Below are 13,077 nucleotides of genomic sequence, written 5' to 3' on the forward strand. Positions count from 1 at the left end.
ACCATACATAAGATTTTTTCAAGTTTTCCCAAGATAAGGGAGATTAGTTTGTAATGTATACTCTTTAGGCCCCAGCTCCTTTATAAATAAATAGCAAGGAAAAAATTGTCAGCAACAACATAAGAAAACTCCTTGACACTAAAGGTTATTGAATATTGGAATGAGCTGAAAGACTAATGTTTAGTGAAATCGTCATCTGAGTGGTATACTTGTACTTGAATACCTACTGTTTTGTATAGCACTCGACAGGCTAGAAGGCTCTTTAACATGACTGATTGCAATTCTCTAGTAGGAACTGACTTGTGTAACTTACTTGACAAGGGCAAGGTAGATGGTGTCACAGGGATGAATATGAGAGAGTGCATATAGCCTAGCTTTTTTCCACAGATGAAGTATCCTTTCACAGATATGCATCTTAGGGCTGAGTTAGCAGGAGGCCTTACACTCCCAGCCCCCTTTTCTATAGGGGACACTTCTGGCAAAAAGATGGATATTCTGAATGAGATGCCTTATGTCACCTTTCTTTGCCCTAATCTTGAAATATGTTTGCGGAGTTGCCATGTGATGTGACCCAAATAGCTTAGGAGTTCTGTCTGTAGAAGTTGCTTCCCACATCAGTTGTCCTTATTAAAAACACAGCATCTTCCCCAAGAGTGAGCCTCAGATATGTAATCAGGTAACTTCAGTAATAGCAGATGAAAGAAGCATCATTTTAAAAGTCCTTAAGATAGGGGCACCTGGGTGGCTCAGTCTCAGTTAAGCGTCTGCCTTCAGCTCAGGTCATGGTCCCAGGGTCCTGGGATTGAGCCTGGTGTCAGACTCCCTGCTCATCGGGGAGCCTGCTTCTCCCTCTCTCTCTCAGCCTCACTTGCTCTTGCTTGTGCTCACTCAGCTAAAGAAATTAAAAAAGATAAAAAAGCCTTTAAAAAAAGTCCTTAAAATAAACCATAAGTGTAGGTACCTAGTATTTCTTTAATTATTTATTTTGGAATCTCTGTACCCAATGTAGGGCTCAAACTCACAACCCCAAGATTGAGTTGCATGCTCTGCCAACTGAGCCAGCCAGGCACCCTAGGTGCACTGGTTGAATAAAATTCTTTTTCCCACCATCTTGCTTTAGGTTCATGGGTACTTGAGATGATAAAATGGTAGTAAGTTAAAAAGATTATTTTTGTGTTTAGGTTTTTCCTGTTTCGTGGGGGAAATTGTGTCCAGAGTTAGCAGCAGTGGTCAGATGGACTAAGTTGTGGGGTATATGATTTGCATATTACCTTTTTAATATACTTTTTAGTCAGTGGTAAGAGGGCAGCCTCTGTGCTTCTCGAGGTCAGTGTGATGGTGCATTTACTGTGATGCTGATGAGGACAGGGACACATCACTTTTGTGTGCTAATGAGTCATTGAGCAAAATCTTTTAAGCATTTGCTTCTTAATTAAAGTGTGTGAATTTTAAATTTGGAGGATCACAGTAGTTAATCTTTTCAACTTTTCAACTAGGTTATTTTGTCAGAGATGTTTATGTGATATGAATGTGCCAATCATGGGAGCCCGACCATTTTGTATTTCTTTTTAGAAGCCATCTGTTAAGTGGCAGGCAAATTGCCCTATGGTCTCAGAGTGGTTGCTGTAACATAGCTGTCCCTCAGCAAAAACAAAATGGATATTTATTTCTGTCTGGGTACCTCTTGGACTTAGTTTGTAGCCATGGTTCCCATCTGACCTGCAGCTTTTAAACTTTCACCTAGTACTACTGGCTTCCTCTCTAGATTGTTTTCTCTTTACTGGTTCAGAGAGGGCTTTCTTGAGGTCCTTGAAGCTGTGTCTGCAGTATTTAAATACGTTTCCTTTATAGTCAGCATTTATACCCTAACCTGACCAAACACAATTGGTCTGTTTGGGGATTTCTCCTAAGTATAAAAATCAGTCCTTTTGTGTGACTATTGCCGGGGGGAGGACAACCATGTTCCCCGTATCCTCTTGAAAAGGTAATGCCTTTCTTTATTAAATATAAACTAAACAAAATGTGCTGTACAAAAGGAAAATCACATGTTATTTATACCTAAATTTTTGTGTCAGTTGGGGACAGTGGATGTCCTTTGGAATTTTACTTCCTTTGTCTTCGCTAAAAATATCTCTCATTTAATTATGGTATTTTTTTATTGAAATAAAATGAACTAAAGTGAAAAGTCCCCAAGTGAAACCTTGTTACATATATTGAGTATACTTTATCAGTGATACAGATAAGAAGGTGAAATGATACATGTTTTTGCTTTATTTGAAACTTTTTTTTTTCCAGATGATGATGTGATGCTATCCATGGTCTCCTCCCCCGCTTTTTTTAAGTAGGCCCCACACCCAGTGTGGAGCCCAACGTGGGGTTCGAACTCATGACCCTGAGATAAAGACCTGAGCTAAGATCAAGAGTTGGATGCTTAACTGATTAAGCCAGCCACATGCCCCCCAGGGTCCCCTTCTTAAATGACCCAGCCTTCCCCTCTTAACTCTCTTTCTTTTTTGACTTGGTATCACCATTTGTATGTGTAGGACTTAGGCATGTGGGTGCATTCAGAAATCGTGTATAACCTTGTGTTAGCTGCACAAAATGTCAAAATAAGATTTAACACTTTGTGTTTGTTTATGGTACTATTAACACTTTCCACCCATAAGAGCAACTTAACTGGGGGTTGGTGTGGGGGAGGTTTCAGGTATATTGGAGGTTTTGGAAGATCATAAGTCTTCCCTGGGTAGTCAAGTTGGGTTTTGCTGTTTGATGGCTGGAGTTATCCATATCTGTTAGCTGCATAATGAATGAATATTAGAGAGGCTCTTGGGTTGGTGCTCTATTTTAATTGCTGAGTATTAAGGTTTAGAAGGTTCCTTGTCTTTTGTTAGTGTTATGAAGGTGAGAAGGTACATGGAAGTACAGAGATACTGGGGTAGGAGGGTTTGCCTTTGATTCCATTCCTGGCCCTTATTATGGAAAGCCCACCGAAGGAAAAGAATAGTTGGTCCAAAAGTTCAGTTTTGGGTGTAGTAGTTGGTCCAAAAGTTCAATTTTGGGTCCAGTTAATCATGCTTATTCTAAGGTCAGAGTAGAGGCTCAGAGAAGGGTAGCATGAGCAAAAGGTTTTGTGGACTAGGAGAATAAGGAATAGATAGGAGGTTAGCCATTTCAGATTTGTAGGGACTTGTGAAAGAGGTCATGGGTTTTTATCCTGTAATTTTTGTTTTTTAGAGATCTCTGGGGACTTGAATGAAAGACATTTGGGTCCAGATCCTCTTTCTGGCTTATCAAAATTTCTTCCTCAGTGGTCTTCTTGATCTTAGATTTGTATGTCCTGATTGTTCTAGGCTTCCGAAGTTAACCTCCCTAGATTTCTCTCTCATCTTTTCTTCATTGTCCCTCCCTGCTTGGTGCATGCTGCAGTATGACCACTACTGACCTTCACGTGGGGCGTCCCTGTTCTTACGGTCAGCTTCCTTCTGCACAGACCACGTGCTGTTCATTCAGCATTCAGCCACGCCTTTGGTCCAACCATCTCCTCTTTCTCTACACATTAGCTCTTCTCCGTATGCCTATTTCCTTATTTCTCTGTCAAGAAACTCCTAAGTTTCTTCTGTGTTTCAGCCAACTAAATATATCTTTTGCAAGTTTGTGCTGGTTGAGCATGAAACTCCAATGATTAACCATAGATGGTCCACATTCATTAGGTGCCTGCATCTCCCTTATTTACTGTCATGCTTTAAATTTTTAAGCAAAGATCTAAAGAGGGCAGAGAGCATGTGGTATTGATCCCACCTGCTTTTCTTTAGCTAGGAAACCACACTGTGCGTATAAAAGCATTTCAATGCAATCTGCTGACGAGAGAAGTGTCTTGTGTGGGAGACAATTTTGGCAGTAGCAAACATGTTTGGCTTTAGCCATAAGAATTGCTTTTTGAGTTTCTGGAAAAAGAGTATGCAAATCAAGTCCTGTTTTAAATGAATCTTTTTATAATGTGGATATCTCTAATCTGTTTTGTAATGATGGATTTGTTTTGAGGATTTAAATGGTTTGTGCACCTGCGGCATGCCATTCCTTTTTTTTTCTAGTTTTTTTTTTTCTTTTGTACATAATATCTTGATGGATTAGGAAAGAATGGTGAAGTTCCAGTCAATCGATTACATGACAACAAGAAAAAAAGTTGCAGGTGTATTTGGAGATTATGAATATCCTGGTTGAAAACGTGACCTTTGGATACACGGAACTCTGCTTCAGTGTAGTTCCCAAACTTGGCCAAAGGCAGTTAAGTATATGCCAGGAAGACCAACTTTGGAAAGGTCAACCCTGGCTTTGGAGAAACCTAACTACCATTAACCAGCTAACTGTGTGCCTTTGAGCAAGTTAATTAGCATGTCTGGGCCTCCAAATTTATAAATGTGAAATTGGTACAGATCTATCTACACAGAGCTTTATTGTGAGAATTAAATATGAGTATGTGTATTGGAAGACTTATAAGTTGCTTGATGCCAGATTATAATTAGGCAGTGGTACTGTTTGTTTCTAGAAAGCTTAGATAAAAGCAGTCATGGACCAGTAGGAACAGACTTTTCCCATAGACTTAGTTTTTTGTATGGGAAGGCTTTGGCTGGTGAGCTTTTAACTTTTGGATGAGTTTTTTTTTTTTTTTTTTTTTTTTTTTTTTTAAACACAAACTGTTACGTGTTCAAGAAGAAAATTTATCTCTTAAAAGATTTTTTAATCAGGTGGAAGTGGTGGGATTTGTAGACTAATATTTCCCATTGTTCTGGACAAAACAGGGAGCTCATCATAGTGGTTTGTGAGATTCATTGACACAGTTTCAAAGGGCACTGAGCTAATTCTAGTGTTTTAGGATGTTTAAATTTTTTTTCTTGCAATATCTAAATAAAAATGTCTTACAAAGAGAGAAAAACACATGAAGCTGTATTGCTTTTTGATAGACTGCTCACCAGTGTGTGTGTATGTATATGAGTGTGTGTGTACATGTGTGCATAGATTGATACCAGTTGGTAGTGCAAGCAACAGCAGATGCCCTTTTTACTACTGCAGTTGTTAACTGATTTCTCTCTTTACCACAACAATATTTTGAGATATACAGTTCTTTTGCCCTCATCTCAAATGATATTTACATGAACAACTCCATTGCCTTTTAGGAAAGCACAGGATAAAGCAAATAACTCAGCCTGTGTGTGTGTGTGTGTGTGTGTGTGTGTGTGTGTGTGTGTGTGTGTAGTGTATGTGTGTAGAATTATAAGAAATTTGTATAGAGGCACCTGGGTGGCTCAGTCGGTTAAGCATCTGACTCTTGATCTCAGCTCCAGTCTTGATCTCAGGGTCATGAGTTCAAGCCCTGTGTTGGGCTCCATGCTTAATGTGGGCCTACCTAAAAAAAAAAAAAAAGAAAAGAAGAAAAAAAATTTTTCTAGAGTTAATCAATAAAGAAATGAGAATGTGGGGGCTGACCTAGATCTGCTGAAAGTAGTTTTGCCTTAGCTCAGAGTTGTTGTTGTTGTTGTTTTTTTAACGAAGAAAGTTGTTAGGTGTTTTTTTGTTTGGTTTTTTGTTTTTGTTTTTGAACTGTAGTGTCTGACTTTCTAGCCACCTGCCAGTTTTTTAGCTTTTGCTCTCATTATGGGGGCAGTTCCAGTATTTAGGGTAGCACTGCTCATTTTTCTTTGAGGGCAACTACCTAAATTAGTAAGTAATGAGAGCTGGCTTTTATTTTAACTGTGGTGTTGAGATGCTACAATACATCTACAGTGAGATGCTCACTGTCTCTGGCTAGAGAACCTCCAACGTGAAGTCTTATTCTGAGATGTATTTGCTGGAACAATTGGCTTATTTTCCTCACTTTCGATAAAGATCTTATTTTCTAATTTTCCTGGTCTTGGATGCAAGACATCTTAGTACCCATGTGCAGTACTCACGAATTTAATATGCTGTTGCTGTTCTCCATAGCCTAAGACTGAATTGTGTGGGAGTTCTTAATGTTGTCTGAAATTGTGGTGTATTAAGAATCCACAGTTTCACCAACTTGCAGGTCATGCTGCATTGCCAGCAGATTCATAATTACTGGTATTGGAACCATAGGAAAATAGAGCTCTATCAGTTGCATAATCAGAGGACAGATATGGCCATTAAAATTAACTTGAAAGGAAAATGCCTTGGTGCTGAGGATGTTAACAGCTCCTTTTAGAATTAGGCTGCTTAGGTAATATTTACCAAATGATCACTATTTACAACTTTGATTTCAGCAGAAAAGTTACAATTTAAAGTCTTCTCTATTATCTCAATATATTTGTGAAGTCCTAAAAACCTTTTTAAAATATTGGGGCATTTTAGTCTTAGGCCAGCTTTATTAACATTTGGGTGGAAGATAAGTCTTCGAGTGAGCCATCTGTTTTCTGTATTATGTGAGCGTCTAGGTTGAATTCTCCTTCCTTGTGCTAATCCCTGGTAATGTCCTTTGGGAAGCTGGTAAAAATGCTCTGAGCTTTCAGGGAGGCTAGCTTGTTTTGTGGTAATAGGATCTCACTAGTCCTGTGCCTCACAATTTGATCTTCCTCATTAGAGGGCAGCTAGGAGGACCTGTTTAATTTGACCTGAGTTAGTTGAGTGTTTAAATGAAAGGTCTTGCTGCATCTGGCGTGCTACATCTGAGGTGACTCAGGCTAAGTCAGGAATTAAAATTTGGAGAGAAAACGTGACTGGAGAGGATTGCATCCCTCTGTTCTCCTAAGATTCTCTCAAACCTTTCCCCTGATGTGTGTGGTATCCACATGGTTTTGTTACACATCAGATCCGAGATATTAAGAGAGCTCCTTTGGAAAGTCTGGTGCTCCCTGCTTTGGTGCCAGAGTTGCAGTGCACAGCCTGTTTGAACAGACACACATAACCAATGCCCAAGAACAGAAAGTCCATCTGAAGAAGCACAACACATTTGGAACTCTAGCGTGTGTTTGGGGGAGGAGGAAAGAAGGGTGTTACAATGAGGGAAAGGGATAGGTCTGTCTTTAAAAGCAAAAGTTGCACCCCCGCCCCTACCCCCGGAGTGAACTTGTTTTCTTAATTCAAATTATTTGCTTTTTTTGTTAGGGGATGAAGTTTTATATTGGGCTGCGTTTGGAGACAGTGAATTTTTCAAAATTTTTTTTTTTTTTTAAGTATTACAGTATTAGGCTTGAGATTGCAAATAGTCTTGCTTCTCAGAGAGGACCATAGTGACCTGTTTCTGCTAACTGTGGGATTTAGAAAAGATTCATGCTGCTTTTGTCCTTTTTTATTTCATAAAACATTGCTACTGCTCTAAATGAAATAATAGATACACATCAATCAGCATAGTCACCTTTTATTGTTGATTCAACTACCAGGTTTTTACAGAATTCACTCTGCATTTTATTTGACTTGTACATGAATAGTCTCGGCAGACTTAATTATATTAGTGAAAAAGCACTTTCAACAAAATTATATGCTGACATCCCATAATTCATACTTACAGATTTGTGAAACAGATTTATGTAAATCTATCAAATTAGTCTAGGTGACATTTTTTAAAATTGAGATTTCATTTAAATGGTATTTGTCGAAATTTTTCATGAAAAATTTTACATGAACTATTTTAAAAAATACATCTCACATCACTCCCTTATAAGGACAGAACACTGTAACATTTGAACACCTTTGTTCTGTAACCCTTCTGGAACAATGTAGGGACGTTGGGAGCAGGGTATCTCTCCTCTAAACCGTAATTTCTTGAAAGGCAGATGGCTGTTCCTTTGTTCATTAGCTCATTTGTTCATTCATTCAGTGAACATGTAGTTAATAATCTGTGCTAGGGTTTCCTGTGCCAGGAACTATTCTCAGCTTGCCCTTGCTCAACAGTTTAAAGCGGGGTGGGGAGATGGTAATCCAAGTTGACTCACTACCCATGTGTAGTAAGATAAAGGTATATAATATAAGGGCTGTGGAAGGACGGAGGCGCATTGAACAGTGTGTACTGGGAGTGGGACAAGTTGTGTCAGGGAAAGGGTCTTAGAGAAAGTCTCGAAGGGTATGTGGGAATTGGCCAGTTGGAGATGTGTATTCCAGGCACAGGGAACTGAAGGTGCATTTTAGGGTATGTGTGGAGGAGTAGTGGAAGTAAACAAGAAGCCGATGACTACCTGGGAAACCAGAGCATAATTGGAAGCTCATCTGGGCAACATCATGATGAGGACAGCTGGTTTAGGAGTTCACAGGAGTCTAGGGAAAGGGTGATTGATGGCTTAGGGTATTGTAGCAATAATCCAGTTTAGATAATACATGAGGATCTGTGCTAATGCAGAAGTGGGGTGGGGAGGAGGGGCAGATTTAGCTGTTAGAACGGGCAGGATAGGTTACCCCTATGGGGTACCCCTTGCCCTGAAGTCCATCTTACAAAGCTTTCCTGTTAGACTGTGAGTTACTCCTTCAAGCCTTGGATCACATGTTACCTTCTGGATGAGCCCCACCTTATATAAATAGCAGCCCTGACCCCTCTCCCCCAACACTTTCCTCTCTGCTTCTTTTATCTCTTTAGCCCTTATTTTCTTCTAGTACACTGGGGAGCTTGTTCTCTTGTCTCCTTCTAGCTGATGTAGGGGTTTTTGTTTTTGTTTTCAAAGATTTTATTTATTTTAAAGAGAGAGCATGAGCGAGCATGTCAGCAAGTGGTGGGGGGGAGGGGCAGAGGGAGAGGGAGGGATAAAGAACCTCAAGCTGTCTCCCTGCTGAGCATAGAGCCTGCCGAGGGGCTTGCTCTCAGGGCTCTGAGATCACCCCGAGGTCATGAGCAGAAACCCACGAGTTCAGCGCTTAACCGACAGCCACCCCAGAGCCCCAGAATTTAGATTTTTATGAAGAGGAACAATTTTGTCCTTGGGGACTAGCAGAAAATAGACTTTCTACAATTGTTGAACAAATGAGTGCTAAATGTTGGTGAGAAATACGTAGGATGGCTTTTTGTAATACAGAATTTTACTTTCCACAGTTCCGTGTTGAGAAGGGTCTCACTTAATATTAGTTGGATAAAATTAACGTACCAGGTTTATGATCAAGAATTATGGAGGTCTATTACCTTTACCTTTAAACCTGAGGGGGTAATTTGATATTCTGCACATTGGTAGTAATTTGAAATAGAAAAGACTAAATAAAGTGACCTTTGAATTAAATGGGTCCAGAAGATTGTGTATTTTTAATTAAAATATGCAATTAAATTTTTAATTAAAGTATGCTAATAAAAGCAATGTAGATGGCAGGGGAATGGCTGCTGCTTTGAATTATGCACAGTTTGGGATAAACTGGAGTTTACTGTGTGTCCCACCAGCACTTTGTTACTGTAAGGACTCTTCCTGATTTCCCCTTCCCTGACCCCCGCCTCAGTCCCACTCGGAGGCCTGTGGAGTGCTTCAGCTCTGTGCTTTTAGATCACTTGACTGTGGTTCTAAGTAGCCTGCTTCTCACTGTTCTTCTCATGCCAGGAGCAGTCTGTACGTGATTTTTCTACCTCTTGTGAAGGATCTTCTGTGGCATATATATTAGATTAAACAGGACAATGCAAAAAAGAAGGCATTCCCACACACAGAGTGTAGAATACATGTGCTGAAGTGTGGCGTTGACCTGGAGTCTTCAGTGCCTGTGTGGAGGTCTTAGGCCATATGATTGTTCATGTGGCTTTCTCTGTGGTGGGATTCTAGAATCCTTGCCATGGCCGTTTGGACCAAGGCTTGGATTAATGGTTCCATAAATCCCTACGAGTCTTGAGACCACAGGTTGCTTGTAAGGATAGCTGGGGACAAGTGATGTTGACGTTATTCTTGATGTCCAGTTACCAGAAGGAATTTTTTGGCTTTTAAAGATACGATTTGTCTTGAAGGTTTTTTTTGGAAGGGGCTTTGTCGTTTTGTTCAGTTTTCTTTTAATCATGTTCAGCTTCTTTATACTTGGAATTTAAATGTAGAGCTTTATAAATTTTTTTTAAAGAAAGGATTCTTGGTTTTGGGATTATCAATATGCACGTTCTAAATTCAGAATGATTTGAAAACTAGATTTGAATGGTATGGATAGATGATGCTTGGTTTCCAAGCCTTCCCTGGTGGTTTATGACTGTTACTAGCTGATGAATACAAGAGTGGAAAACAGCGGATCCTGGCTAAATAATCTTTCTTGATTTTGACTTGGTACTTCTTTTATTTTTTTAAAAATCTGTACTCAGGATAACCTGAAGTGAAGTGGTCACTATATAAGATACAATTTACTTTGTCATAGGAATGAATAATAACATTAAATTCATATATACTGAAACTGATATTTGCACATGAATTACAGGGATTTGAGACAGTGGACAACTGTCTCAAAACAGTTTGTGGTAGAACCCTCTTCGAAAATGCCTGGTTACATTATACTTCATATTGAAGATGGTCTGGGTTCATATATTAACTAGCTATGAATTGAGTGCAGAAGAGCTTAGCATTTGAGAGTCCTGGATTCAAATCTTGTCTCTACTTCCTACCTGCTTTTTTGATTTGAGGATGCTAATTGACCTTGCACAGCTTCAAAAATCGTATCTGCCTTTCAGGAGAAGAAAATGAGTATCTCACATGATATATGTGAGGCTAAAATTAAACAGTGAAACACCACACAGCTGGAAGGTGAGAATGGGGGGTGGAGACTTGCCTATCTTGGTATCATCTGTGAAACCTTTATATATTGTTAAGTATTCAGTAATAACTTAAAGTGAAAATCGCTCAAGTTCCAAACTCCCTTGTGCTTCTTGTGCCAACATGCTAATTCATCTATAGTGGATTTAGAAATGTAACCCTTTTGCAGCAAATATCTCCTTTTGTATTATCTTCCTTAGATTAATAGTAAAATTTTGCTTACCTCAAACACATTCTAATTGATGGGTGGTGATTTTCCTAATAACGCCACTAAACAAATTAGAAACTTTGTGGAGAAGTCATTTAGGGATAAAATGTTGTCTGAGTGTAGTCAATTTACAGGTAGTAGAAACATGGCTGACTCATCAGCTAGCCATGATTGCTATGGGGGAGGGTCAAGTCAAAGACCCATTTAGTGGATGGACCATCTGACGTGATATTGATGATAATGCCTTTGGTTAAATGCATAACACCACTGTGTTTCTCATTCATTCATTTAGCAAGCTTTTGAGTGCCTATTGTGTGCTTAGCAGTAAGCCCTCAGAGGCCAGCCTGGCGGACAGCTAAGCAGGGATTGACCGGGCAGGCTTTCTCCTTTACCTGGTGACCCAACTCCAGCAGGCACTGCTGTGCCTGAGAGTGACCTCCTCAGGCCAGTGAATGGTTTCTCTGAAGTGCTGGGTAACTTGAAGGGTTTTGGCGGGAAGACATCACTTGTATCTGAAGATGCATCTGTAAAAAAGACAGTCTTCCTGCAGGGTGTCTTCACATGCCCAGACCCTTAGCACATGGCCCCTCTCAAGGGTCCCAGATGCTAGATTTGCAGCCCCAGATTATCTCTCACCATTGAAACTGATTTTCAACCTTGGCTGCATGTTAGAATCAGCATAATTTGAAAAACCTGGTACCAGTGCTTCATGATAGACCAATAAAATAAAAGTCTTTGGGACTAGGACTCAGGCAATAGTTTTTTTGTTTTATGGTTTTTTTAAGTTTTGTAGATGATTCCAGTGTGTGACCAAGGCTGAAAAAGCACCTCGATTAATTAGAAGCTGCTAAAATGCAGGTGTGATAGTGCCATATAGGAGAAATAGAGTCTTAATGCGGTTTTAATTGATTTGATATATTTTATTATAGAATAGCAGTGTGACAAAACTATACAATATTCAGCTTGCCTTTCCTTTACCCATTATATTTGTAGCATCTTCCTGATTTTATTTATTTATTAAAAGATTTTATTGAGAGAGTGAGCGAGCATTGCGGGAGGGTGGTGTTGGAAGGGCTGAGGAAGAGAGAGAATTTGGAGCAGAGCCCAACGAGGGGCTTGATCCCACAACTCTGAGATCACTACCGAAGCTGAAATCAAGAGTCAGATGCTTAACCGATTAATGGACTGAGCCACCCAGGGGCCTCCTGATTTAATTTTAAATGAATACATGGAACCTCATTAGCATATAGTGGATATGTTATTTTTTTTTATTTTATCTTTTGACTAAAGTGGTTTACTTTCATCAGTAGTGAATATTCTCATCACTGCCTCAGCAACCTTGTTGGGTAGAAATTACTCTAATTTTAGAAATAAGGACGATAGGGCTCGGAGAAGTTGAGCAGCTTCTTCAAAGTCAGAGAGCTGGTAAACAGCAGAGGCAGGATTAGAACTCCTGTGTGTCCATCATAAACTGCTTCCTTGAGCAGCTTTTATGTTTAGCCCATTTGAATCCTGCTCGAAGACAATAGAACTGCAGCACATTTTGTAAGAGGGCACTATGCGTGCATTAGACCCTTGGTAAATGTCGAATTAGTAAAAACTGAATGCTTAAAATACAGTGGCTTCCCATGGAACTTTCTAAAAATAGAACCATGAGTAAAACAAAATTTCTGATTAGTGTGAGAAAAAAATAATGAACCGAATGAGTTTTAGCTCTTCTGTCACCCTCTTTTTTTAAAAACAGGAAAAAAAAATGCAATTTGATAAGAGGGCATAAGTTTAGCAATGATTACCCAATTTTTTTTTTTTTTTAATTGAGGTAAATTGACATATTAGTTTTGGGTGTTGTACAACACCCAAATTCTGATAATGGTCCCAAAATACAACCACAAGTTTTCATGGTTATTTGGTACTGTATTTAGTGTTCTGTCTCTCTTTTTTTGTGTAGTTAATAGGGAACCACATTAGGGAAACCAGTGTGGCTATCCTAAATACCTGTATTCATAACCACATGCACCTTCTCTCATCAAGGAAAAAAAATCCCTCAGTTTGCTATGAAATTGATGAAAAAATATATTTAATAAAAAGTGTTTGGACCTTTACTGAGCATCTCCTGGGAAACCCTTAATTAGTTTGGTTTGATTTTTAGTAGACTAAACCTGTCTTATGTCC

The 13,077-nt window shown here is 39.3% G+C and overlaps 1 protein-coding gene across 11 annotated transcripts in view; it reads left to right on the plus strand.

Annotated features, from left to right (window-relative positions):
• Positions 1 to 13,077, plus strand: part of ELAVL2 (ELAV like RNA binding protein 2) — a 163,879-nt gene that overhangs the window by 109,052 nt on the left and 41,750 nt on the right. The gene's annotated exons all lie outside the window — the stretch shown is intronic.

This window comes from Callorhinus ursinus, unplaced genomic scaffold, assembly GCF_003265705.2.
Source record: "Callorhinus ursinus isolate GAN/ISIS: 27379988/994484 unplaced genomic scaffold, GSC_fseal_2.0 scaffold42, whole genome shotgun sequence".
Lineage (NCBI taxonomy): Eukaryota > Metazoa > Chordata > Mammalia > Carnivora > Otariidae > Callorhinus > Callorhinus ursinus.